At 32.7% G+C, this 13440-nt stretch overlaps 2 protein-coding genes across 11 annotated transcripts in view; one reads left to right on the top strand and one right to left on the bottom strand.

Annotated features, from left to right (window-relative positions):
• Fife (regulating synaptic membrane exocytosis protein fife) overlaps positions 1–13440 on the top strand; it is a 150420-nt gene that overhangs the window by 23098 nt on the left and 113882 nt on the right. The window lies entirely within an intron of this gene.
• LOC140668513 (cytochrome c oxidase assembly factor 3, mitochondrial-like) overlaps positions 1–13440 on the bottom strand; it is a 136976-nt gene that overhangs the window by 38403 nt on the left and 85133 nt on the right. Inside the window, exon 3 of one of the 2 annotated variants that reach the window (XM_072897577.1) lies at positions 4065–4235. The exons of the other annotated variant lie outside the window; for it this stretch is intronic. The gene's annotated coding sequence lies outside the window, so the exon portion shown is untranslated. The remainder of the gene's footprint in view (positions 1–4064; positions 4236–13440) is intronic. 2 annotated transcript variants of the gene reach the window in all.

Below are 13440 nucleotides of genomic sequence, written 5' to 3'. Positions count from 1 at the left end.
CTCGCAATTGCAATGAGTGCGTTTTCGCCTCCGCTTATCTTCTTCCCTATACACACGTGTATGTCGCTGGAAATTGCGCTAAATCGCGGAAGCGAGCCCTCCGGGATCGAGTTTATCTCGTGCTTGATTGCGACGCGGAATGAGCTTCGATTGGGCCACCGTGCCGTCAACTCTTAATCGAGTCGATCGATAGTGCAACGCGCATAAAAGCCTTTCCGTTTGCTCGTAAAAGACGAGGGAAGGAGAAGTTAACCTTGAGCGGTACAGCAACAAGATTAATAAAGGGGCTAATGAACAATGGTGCCGCGCGTGTTAGGATAAGAACTTTCAAATCGAGTTTTGAATACACGTCCCTGATTCGAGAAGATCGACAACGGAGAACAAATCTGTTTAGTGGCAGTTTGCTCATAGATTATGAATCGCTATTAGTTAAACATCACTGTGAAATAAGTGTATCAACAAGATTACATGTGATCACGCAACCTAATGACTTTTGCGAGTTGGAGCCTGTTACAATTTTTAGAGTAAACATTTTGATTATCCTGACTGTTTAAACTGACCTTTCAACAATATCGTGCCAAACATCAAATTTCCGGATTCTCTTATGCACGAAAAATGTGCGGAGCGAATTAATTTTCACAGCCGCGGTATTCATCAGTAGAGGGATCGTCCTTTCCTTCAGAAAATAAAGGGACATCTCCAAGTACGAAGCGGCGCGATATCGATTAAATAACGCCGCTCATATTGCAATCCATTTCCGTCGGCTTAATTAGAACGACCACGAGAACGGCCGCTAGAATAAGTCCGTTTCGCGTGTATATGTACATATAAATATATATATATATATATATATATATATATATATATATATATACATGTGTGTGTGTGTGTGCGCATCAACTGAATTTCCAGGAATATCCAGTGGAATGTACAAAGCTGATTTTATACCGCAAGCCTCGACCCAAATATCGGTGTTCCGGACCGATAATAATTAAAGGCTTGACGATTTTGATGGACGATATCACGAATTAAGCATTATCACTCATCACTCACCCTTTATTTATTGATAATCTCCATATGTTGCGGTTTGTTTATTATCCGAATTTGCATTGCAATAATTTAATTAAAAAACTTATAGCTTATTTCTCCATCCCATTGAATTTTTAATTAAACGATACAAAAGTATAATAATGTATTTTTTGCAAATTTCCATTATTTTCCCTTTTTTTCAACTTTGAATTTTCAGAAAGCAATTTTAGAGATTATATCTTATGTTTAATTCCCACAAATAAAATCACGCAACGAAATTAACATTTAACATTTCTAATTAAATCTTTAAAGAGAGAAAAAGATCAGAAGATTTGTACGGATTTCTGACATGCGAAGAATCTTTTCAACTTTATCAGAAAATCTTTGGAGGCAGAGGATATGAGTTTGGTGTATATCCCTTAATTCTACTCTCTTTATATTATCTAAGAAATAAATGAAAACGAATGTAATATAATTCTTTCTTAAAGATGTCAATAAACCTTGATAAGGACTTGTAAGATAACTGGAAAGCAATATTACACGCTTTTGTGCACAGTCACAGGTATTGGCTGTCTTTCAATGTAATCGAGATTACATTTCAGTAACATATCGACATCGTCTATCAACTCGTCGAAGTATCTTCTCTTCGTCCGTATGATTTTTACATAATTAAAAAAAAAATTGTAAAGACTCATTGATACAAAATTCTCATTTTATGTACGCTCAATGTTTGACAAACAGAATAGAAACAGAACGCGCGACTTAAGATTTACATATACACATGTATTTACCAGAAATAAACTTCGCCCCCGTATCCGGGTCACGTATAACTATGTCTTTGTTTTCTAGTCAAAGAAGTCAAAAGATAATATTTATTACTCCAAACTAGGGAAGATGCACAGCATGTGCGGTAAACAGGAAATGTGTTATATAATTTATTTTGACAATTCATACACACAACTTTATAATATTAAGTAAACGTTATTTTCACGTTATTTTCTTCAATATTTTCCTTAAAAAATATTGATTGATTGTTTACTTGACACATTCAATCTGTACGCACAAGCTTATGTCAAAGTTTTTATTTTATCCCTTTAAAATTCTGCTTTGTTTGCGGAAATCGATTTGTCTTTCGATTGTCTTAACTTTTCTTTTGACATGGCATATAGGAAACGCTTCAGTGCAACTATTGAAGTCATCATTAATAATTATCCGTCCTTAGGTACGACACTTTAATACCTGACAGCTTCATTAGCGAACTCTGTTATGGATGACCCTGCCGTAAAAGTTTAGCATCCTTCTCGTTATCCCTTTAATGGACTATACGCTCGTTGCCTTTATGATCTACTCGGCGTTGCTGGCAAACAGTAACAAATTACTGTCACAATATGCGTTGCACGAGCTACGCTGTCACAAAAGTAGTTGCAGTGTGATTTATTTCCCATTTAATGATAATATTGTATTCTGGTTTTTAAAATTTAAAAAAAATAATAAAATTAATTAATTACGCACAATGACACGTAAAACTCTGTGAAATCGTCTGACAATGAATATGAAGAATTGTAACTTTTAGAATTGTAACTTTAGAATTATGATATATGTACTTTTTTATGCACATTATCTTGCAATTTATTCAATAAAAATATTTTATTAATTGTAAATAAAATTTTACTTTTCTACTGTCTGAGAAAGCTGCGTGACACAACATAAAGGAAGTATTAATGACACTTATCTCTCGTTTTCAATTCATTAGTAGACTCGATAACATCACTTTGCACCGCCAATGTTGTCGGGCGCGATTTAATTATCGAACCTTAATAAATGGTTTGCTACAAAATCGAAAGCCAAATCAGGTTTTAGAGGATACAATCGATTAAGTTTTGTTGCAATAGTTATAAATTATTGATTTAAAAAAAATAACAATTTAGCGCTATAAATAGTACCGTTTTTTAGCAATATATTTTTTTTAGAGCAATCGACTCTCTTTCTCTCTTTAATGGAGTTTGAGTCTAACATCAAAACAAGTTCAAAAGTAATTTATTTGATATGTTCGATTATTCATATAATAACACGTAAAAATGTAAAACACATAAAAAATATCCATCTTCGCAAAACTTAAGAGATCTTTCTCAATATTGTTTTTGTAGATTGAAAATATTATGTAGTTTGTTAAATTTTATTGTAACAAAATATTGGTGTTTGTAACCATTAAATTTTGCTACTGAACTCGAAGAAAATTTTACTGTACACCAATTTGTTATAGCCGTTCAGTTGTAAACAGAGATTGATAAGTTACCATCAATCAGTCATTTTAACATTTGTTTTATGTACCATAAAACAAAATTACAACAAATTTATTAAATTATTTTTGTAATAAATATACAATTTCATTAAATTTTTTGCAATAGATTTGTCATGTTGATTTTGTGATTAATTAGATTTGGCTTTTAGTTTTCATGATATAACAAGGTAAAATAATAACGTTGTAAAAACATTGTGAAAAGAATGCTGTCGCTTTTTCATCCGTGATATTCAATGAAATTTATTAACTCTTTTAATTTAAATTAATTTCATTTTCACACCGTAATCATATGTTACGCGTAACTGTGTCTTTGCATGTGCATGTAACTTTTGCTGTGGTCGCACGAGAAAACTTGCAGACTAATCTGCTCTCAGAAATAGGAGGGGGAAGGTAATTCCCGCAAAGTGGTGGCGCATAACGAGATCTCTCGCGGGAGTGGAAGTCACGTTTTTCTTGGAAAGTCACTTGGAAATTTGCGCCGTTTACAGAGCCGTGAAAATTATTCGACTATGGGAGGCTGAAAATTTTGCATTTTTTTTTTTAGATTCCTCTGTCAGTAGAGTCTGACTAAACTTTTAATGTATTTATATTTGTAGCGTCTATCGCAATATTTTTTTTTTGTCACTACATCTTATAATTGTCTTTGAAATGCCGTTACATTCTCTGAAGATAAGCTTATTGTATTCAGGGAGGCTTAAGTAAAAAATATAACTCTCTCAAATCCAATTATTACCTTTGTGGCGCATTGTAACGCAGAGGCCGCTTTATTCGTTGAATAAAAAATGAAAAGGAACCGGACGATGTAGAATTATGCGCGTTAGTCTCTAGGAAGCCGGGCGTGCCCAGAGAAATTGGATTAATCCTGTACATAAACTAACTATGCGCATCTCCGCCATCCAAATGCCTGAAAAGTATAATGCTGTAACTAATAACACCATCGTAGCTGAACCCTTACGTGCTAAAAATTAAAGGGCTACAGCTTAGAGTTTCATCCACACATGTAATAAAAACTAAATATATTTGCGTGTTAAAATCTTTTTTTCACATCCTTTTTGCTACAATATATAATATATTTTATAAGAGGATAAAAAAACACACATTAAAAATACACATCTTATATTCATATATAATTAGACTGATAAAAATTTAATTCTTAGAAAAAATAATATAAATTTCATGGAATTATTATATATTTTCCTTTTAAAAAATTATTACAAGACCAAGGAAGGAAATTTTAATCGTACCATTTTATATAAATAAGATCAAGTTTTTGTATTTCATTGAATATTGCATATTGAATATTTTCCTCTCTCGTGTTTCTCTTTAAAAGATCTGATTAAATCCGCCACGGGTGACGCTTCGGCACTGTGGGACAACAGTCGGATGTTAACGACACAATACGCTGGGGCAACATGTAATAAACCCGCCAGGTACAAACGCGGATGCGCGACACGCACGTGCGATGCGCTTACACGAATGAAATCTGATATGGGATAATAGGTTCGAATCCGCTCTCTCGTGTAGGATACACGCGTGTATGTACACGCAGGATCGATGCGTTGCTGCATGCAGGGATGACATGCTCACAGAGTCATGTATATGTCACGACATGTATGTAATAATGTATATATAAATGTACGCGACACACGTCTACGCATGATGAAAGTATTCGATAGTGAGATCGAAATTTCCGCTGAAAAGATAAAAGTATTTCGCGACTTTCGTGGTAGATATTCTTTTTATGATTTTTATCGAGCGGATAAAATTGATTACTACCGTGAAGATAGAATAAATAAAATATTAGATTAAAATTTCTGATAGTGCGTATATATCCTATGTATTTGTGCCATATATTGACATAGAATACGTTGTTTGTATGTATGTGATAAAAATTCATTTGCTTCGGTTTCAAACAAACAACAAACTGCGCGCGCGAGAATTTTCATCATAAAATAAATATTAATTTCGGTCTCAAGAGGGGGATATTGTATCCGTGCTGCGTTTGTTTTTAATTTTCGTCGCGTAGTTATTGCGTACATTATATCTGTGAAACATGCTGATACAATTTTTCTCTACAATTTTTTATCCATAATAATTTCAGAAACTTTTGAAAGTAAAAATATCTTAATGAAATTAATCTGTCACGGATATCAAAAGGAAATTTATTAAGGATTCAATGACTTGCGATGAAAATGACGTTTTTTAACAAGAACGAAAGTTTTCCTTCGTTCCACGAGAAGAAAATCAGATTGGTGAACGTAGTTAGATCGATTAGATCCATTCATTATGATGATCATGTCTTTGCGCCGTGAAAGAGCGAATTTCAAATAATAATTCATCTTTTCCTGTGCTCCATTTAATAAAAACAAAAAAATACAATCGTAATGTTACGAAATCACACATCGCAGAACTCTATTTCGAGTTGACACGGTTGCAGGATCGATCGTCACTAACTCAATACTATTTACAAGATTTTCGAATGGCGAACACGTATGGTAGAAAATGAGGTCGCGTGTAAAAATAACGAGCTTTACAGAGTAACGACGAGTGTCGCATCAAATGATTTTTTCCTTTCATTAAGTAATATTATATAACACACATATATTATTTTGACTTAATTAAAATTTTATCGAAATATGTAATAGAAGTAGAATTCACTTTGATTAAAAATTATAAAAAAATATTAATATTAAATATTAAAATATAAATATTAATAGTAGCATCTCCAAATGTAATGTTTGATATCAGAATTTACAGATAATTAAAATACTAAATAAGCAAACAAATTTTGAATATATTTTAGATTATACGTAAACGTAGAAAAATTTTATTTCACTGTTCAATTTGAATTTTATATCTCCATTTTTTACTACTTTGTGTATGTGTAAACATAATAATATTTAAAAAATATAGTATCTCCATATTGAATAAAAAATAGAAATTAAACTAACTTTTATCTAAAAAATTAGAAAGCGTGTTGCTTTATTTTTATTTCTTCTTCAGATATTTTAATAAGCAAATGAAACACGTACATATCGATTGATTCTTATTGTAATTGTATATCAAATGTTCTTGCTTGTCACTACAAAATTCATAGAAGAATATCTTTAAAAATCATAGAACGACATAGTTAAAATCTAACATTTAAAGTTTAATTTTTAAAAGTCGTACAAAGACACGGACAAGAATATTTCTGAAATAAAGTTTTTAGTGCTTACTAAATTACTACTTACTAGTTTTAGTACCACTTAAATTCACTATGAGATAGATGTGAAAGCACTGACAAGGGAAAGAGCATTTTATCTGATCGGCTGCAACAAGTAGAAACAGTTAGCGTGTGAACAGCCAACAAGTAGTGATAGCTAAGAATTATCATCCTCAAGAATTCACTATTACGATCAATAATATCGGTAGGCTATCGGTATAAGTTTATCATAATATTTATCAATATAAATATCAAAATAACATATTAAATTTTGTTCGATTAAAATAAATAAAAATAGTAATATTATCGTAGCAAATTTTCATTTCTGATTATATAAAACTATTTTTTAAATATTGATTTATATATAATAATTTCAAGTATAAATTTACTCTATAATACACATATATGTATATATTGTAACACAATACTATGTACTGTGTTACATTTATCAAATCTAAATCACGTGGGTATTACATATTGTGTTTATCCAAAGATCGTGGATTTTATCATTATATGTTATGTGCGTGTCCGGTTTATGTAATATGTATTACTACAATTTTAAATTTGGAGAATGAAATTCGCAAATCCTGCAATAGCAAAACGCATATACATATAACAACGTGCAATGATGGCGGTGGTCTCGGGCTTAACGCGGATTAAAGTATATAGCGAGCTCAACAAGTAGTCACAGTGGGACAAACATCATTTTACGGGAAGAATGAGATCGACCAAGGGTTGTTTTGTAACGGGAGTAGTTATAATCCCTGCGTACAGACGAGGCCTGGATTCGCGTATCATCGATCTTTCTAACATAGCAATTTATCACTATCAAGCTATAAGAAAGTACCACAAGCGACGACAAAGAAGTTGTTTCGTCATTTCTTAGAAAAAACCGAGGATTATGAGCGGAAGTTTACCGGAAATCTTTTTTGTGCTTATTTTGTTCCCGCAACATGATGTATATTTCCGTCTGAAATTATTGAAAAATAAAAGCAAGAGAATAAGTTTTGTATAATATCGTAATCATGCTATAATTATTAAACATTTAGATTTGTGTGTGATTAGTTTCAAAAACATTATTAAGTAGTAATTTATAAAATTAAGGAACACACATTCTATATAATTAACATTTGAAATTAATTTATAATGCATAAAAATTACATTAGTTTTTGTACACTGCAAAATCTTTTTCTTTTCTTTAGGCAGATTACACAAGTTTTTATTCTTCTCGACGCAATATTCTAAATAATTTCACCGAATAGATGTCGCATCCACACATTTCCAATTCTATGTAATTTAATAGTTATTAGTTGTCTCATCATATTTGATCAAGATATATTCTCATACCGCGAGTGCAAATGTCTGACAGTTTGTGCAATCGACCACATATAGAGGTCCAATTTAACGTGGTCGTTTCTCGATTTCCTCTCGAGTTAACATTTCCAATTTGGCTGAAGGCTTATTTGATATTCGAAAACATAACCGCAGAATCAAGAATCATGTAATTGATTCAAGGTGAATTCTCTTCAGATAAACCTTTTTAGTTAAATTTTTTGCCTGGAAATCTTTGAGCAAATTGCAAAAAAATATTTTCCTCGTTGTATTACCCTATACAAATATTTAAAAAATATATTTAGAGAATTTAGAGAATTTGGAGAGTTGATGTAACGCAAATATCCATGAGAGAAAGAGAGAGAGAGAAGTTTGCGTTAGCAATTAATTTAAATAAAAACAAAATAAAATAACGCGTTTTATGAAACATAGACAAACGTACATATGTACATGCACTTTTAGAGTCAAGTATCACGGATCACTAATACTGAGTTAATAATAATTAAATTTATTTCTGCGTTTATTTTCAATATTTCTCATAAATCAAGAAACGATTTTAAAACACATCGCTTTGAGCGACGGAATTAATTAACGTTCCCCATATACATATACGGCACTTATGAACAACGTGATTGTTCAAAGAGTTAAAAACACGGAAAGCAAGATTATTGACGACGTTGTTACAGAAGCTAAATGCGGCAACGATTATTTCGCAATACGTCTATTTTCCACGCGCGAAATTTTGTTTGTATAAAAAGAACGCAAATCACTCACATATCGCGTATTTGTAAACGACCGCGTAACGTTGCGATAACTAATACGTCTATGCTTTCAGGATTATCTCTATATATACTCAATATAGTTTTTTATTTGACCGCAAACGATACAATTTCAGATTGCGTGTATTTTAGCGGACGAAAAGTGGGTCATTTGAAACGTACGTGTTGAGAAAATTAACGACACAATACGTTCGTCGAAATTTATAAATAAAAGCAGAGAAAGAGACGTAATTTTGAGATGGAGTATATTACCTATATTACAGAACTATTCCAATATACTTATACTGCTATTAGATAAAAAAAATTTGACATTTTCTTTGTTTTATATCTAATGCGATATATGATTACATTTTTATTTTTTTATCATAATTTCCCTTATTACAAGATCACATATTTCAGACTAAATGTCACAAATGTCCATTTAATGTTAAACGTAGGATATAAATACTCGTCTCTTATAATTTGAAATATATATTATATCGCATAAATAAAAAACATTTAAGTAAGTAGAAATAGAAATTTCATTTCAATGTTATTCGTTATATTTAAAATAAAATAGAACACAAACTTATGTCGCGAAATATCTAATATTCCAATAATATATATTTGATATCTAGAATGTGAATCGAAGAACCATATACACAATAGATTGACATTTAAGAACGGAAGCTGCAATGTATCGTTCGATATCAAATTCGAACGTTATTTGCAGATTTATGGCATTCTTTTATCACAGATTTCTCTATGTTCATATCAACGAAAAACCTCTCTGCACTTTTCTTTATCTTTTATTTATTTATTTATTTTTTTTTTCATTATCGTCGATATTATATATAAATCCATAAGAACATGCGTTTGTAAAGGTGGCTACATACAATCCGTAGCTTTCTTTCTACGATCATTGTCAACTCATTTCTGCGTTCCGTTCACAGATCGATCTTCTCGTCTGCTGGATAATTTTGTCGCTTCTCGTACGTCATCGGCGACTCCTTACTGTCAGGTTATTCATCGTAAATTGCGGGGGTGGTTTGTTTGCGCTTCGCTCTAAGGCGATCATCCATCGCAGATATTGCGTGTTACGGTCTGATGCTTTTCTATATACGACTCTGCTTTTACGATTCATTTCATAATATCTCGATGTCTTCTTGGAATTTTTTCCAACAGTAGGTATTCTCTCAATACGAAATATTCACCGTAAGAATGTTGAAAGCGGATTTATATAAAATTAACATATTTATCAAGCGTCAAGAATAGCGCTGAAGAATTTAATATAAAAAAAAATGTTTATCCTACCCCATGAAAGAAGCATTACATAAGAGAAGCAAAAATATAAAATGCACAATAATATTTAAATTCATAAACGAAATGGCATTAATCATGATGCGAAAATACGAGCATGCGTTTGTGAGCCGCTTTTATTCGCGACCGACACGCGAGATATGTCAGTCATTAACATCGTCCTCTTCCTCTCCCTTTTTCTCCCAATACGAACGAACCACCTACGCTTTCGCTAATTAACGTAGCTCGTAAAATTTAATCCCCCCTCGGGGTGAAGCGTAACGATCTACCAAATGGCAACGTATTATCCGATACGAGAACCCCATCTATCTCTCTCTCTCTCTCTCTCTCTCTCTCTCTCTCTCTCTCTCTCTCTCTCTCTCTCTCTCTCTCTCTCTCTCTCTCTCTCTCTCTCTCTCTCTTTCTCTCTCTCTCCTTTCACTCTCGCGGATCCGTCAGATTTTCGCGAAACTCTGCAATGCTATGCTTCGCTAACCTGTCGATCGCGTCATCCCACGCGAATATTAACTTTGGCGATTAATATGAGCAAATACCGGACTGCTTCTTGCTGTCCTCCCCCTCCCCTAATCTTTCTCGTTGTCCGTGAGCGCCCACGTTGGAGGGATATTATCCACCGCGGGAGGATCATTATGAGATAAATTAATATACGCCAGGGTATTACGAGCGCTTCGCGCTTGAAATTCCGTTCCGCTCATTGTTCCATCCCGTCCATCCCGTCCATCCCGTCCATCCCGTCCATCCCGTCCATCCCGTCCATCCCGTTCATCCCGTCCATCCCGTCCTTTCCGTACCGTCGTTCTTCTCCGTCGCGCTTCTGTTTCCCGAGAGTACTTCTTCCCGTGATTTTCCGTCAACCTTTTGTGCCGCTCTCGTCGTCTTTTTGATATTTTTTTCGCCTTCCTTCCCAAAAATTGGTATAATCGTTTCATCGCCACGTTCAAACACACTGTCGCTTTGTCTCCGCGTAAGCCTCTTTATTGTATCCGAAATGCGAATTTTTTTGTCCTCCCTTTAAGAAAAAAAATGACACGTTTTCTCCCACTTTTTATCTTTTTTATTTAATATATATATATATATAAACTTAATTTATGGCCGACATTTGTACTTAATGCATGTTTACGATGTCTGATATTGTTCAGTTATTGCTCATATTTTATGTAGCGTATAGCGCAAGATGAGAGCATGTATACGTTATGCGAAAATTCCAACTCCGAGGCAATAACAAATTTCGGCCACAACAACGCGCTTAGCGCGACGGCGAAACACGGTAGCGCGTTAATTCCGCGGAGCAGAATGCTTAACAAAGGCATTTACATGGCAATTACTATGATTTACGCCGCCATGAAAACCAAAATTTGTCTTACCGTACGACAGGTTAATTGCCCGATTCACGGAATGCGGAAGAGAGTCAGTGAGGCTTTCAAAGCGGTGAGACCACGTCGTTTCCTGCCGTACGGAATCAGTTCGGGAAACCTAACCGAAAGTTGAAGCTGACAAAGTTTGCCAAACGATCGCGATGCGATGTGGTGGAAAACACTGACTAGCGCTTGTAGAGTAATTTTGCGGAATATATACCGTTCGAAAACCGTTTCGGATGCAATTTCGAGATTGACAATGATAATTCCTAATAGGTTATTTGCATTCGGAAAACTTTCACGGTTGAATTTTTTTTCATGATAAAAATATATACAATTATAATTACAAAATTGTTTTATTTTTATCGAGGACTAAATCATTTCAACAAAATATTTTCAATGATCGTAAAGATAATATCATATTGCAAATTTCATAAGTTAATAAGATAAAAGAGAAAAGTCTATTAAAAGGTATATATTAATTTAAACTTGTTATTTTACATTATTGGTTATTGATAACAAACAAAGTTATTGACAACATTCAACACGATAATTTGATCATAATTAGTTATAGAGCTGAAAACACAAATGTACAGATTGTGTTAATTACATATATCTCATTATTATCAAGAATTATTGATTACATTCAGACAGAAACGTGTATGTGTAAAATAATGTGTAAGCACGTTATATATAATTCTGTATAAATTTATTATTAATTTCGACAACTACAACAACGTTACGGAGTTTGAATTCGTAATTATAGTACCGTCGTGATCAACTACGCTTGGGAATTAAGGGCCTTTAGTTGCCGCATGGATGATTTCCTTGATTGAAATTACAGCTAATGAGAAGGAGTACGTACATTGTAGAATGTCGGAACGTTGATTAAATTTAGCAAACTTCATTTTGATACATCCCTCTTTTTGCAATTTCCGGTAGAAAATTATATTTTTAACGACTTCAAGTCGCGCAATTTCAGACGCATTAGTCACACACACAACTACATTTTTTTTCCTCTATCTTAAACTACATTTGCGCATGTTGTTGAACAGAATTACTTTTCATTGTGTATTTTTATTAATATTATATATGAACTAGTCATATTAAACGTGTGTCTACGAAAAGCGGTATGATTTATTTATCTAATCGTATTAATTGTTTTCTTTTGTTGATCTGATGTTTCTGAATTTAAATATTCACAATTAAAATTCCATCATCAGCTATACTATTTCTATACCTACTTGAGAAACGTGATATATATGTATATACATACATAAATATTAAATTATTTTATTGACATGTGTGACTTTTGACATATGGATTCGATGCGACCGTTTAGAATTTCAAAAAGTATGAAACATAAACGAAGTCAAGAAAGCTTTTCTCTGTTATTTTATCGAAGTACAGTTTCAACTTTTATAAGAAACTTGCGTTTCTTTGAATAAAAATTATTTTTATTAATAATAGACTGAGAGAAAGATGGTTATATCATCTTCTTCTCGAAGATTATCATCATTTTAAAATAATTATATTAAAGATTCAAGGTATATATTTTTTTAGAAACTAAACTATTAAGGTAATGATCTTTTCGTAATATATCCAAAATTTTGCCTCCCAATTTTTCTTTGGAAAATTGAGATTAGTCATCTCGTGACGTGCATGCGTTTGCTCTGAGCAACTAACATCGTGTGTACGACGAAACAAAGCCATTTATTATTAATTTGCGCTGGTAAATATTTGTTTGTCTAAACTTTCTAACGAGGTTACGACCAAACATTCCTTTCAAAGCAGCAAACATTAAGCTACGAGAACACTGTTTGCAAACTACAAAGTGATATGGTACGAGAACTCTGCGAAAACCTTGATATATCCTTCCTTTAAAATAGAAAATCTATTTATTGCACTAGAATTAAACTGAGAGAGAAAATATTTATGAATAAATGTAGAACGCGCGTTCGGCGCGAGATGACAATTATAGAATGTATTATCGAGGTTTAAAATTCAAAGAAATGGATATATAAATATCATATCCGTCGTTTATCACAAATTTATTTAAACATAAAACATAAAATATTATTACAATGCGAATATTACATATATAGACTATGATCTCGACTACAATACAAGCATTTTTCT

Source organism: Anoplolepis gracilipes, chromosome 8, assembly GCF_047496725.1.
Source record: "Anoplolepis gracilipes chromosome 8, ASM4749672v1, whole genome shotgun sequence".
Taxonomy (NCBI): Eukaryota; Metazoa; Arthropoda; class Insecta; order Hymenoptera; family Formicidae; genus Anoplolepis; species Anoplolepis gracilipes.
This window is presented reverse-complemented; position numbering and strand designations above follow the sequence as displayed.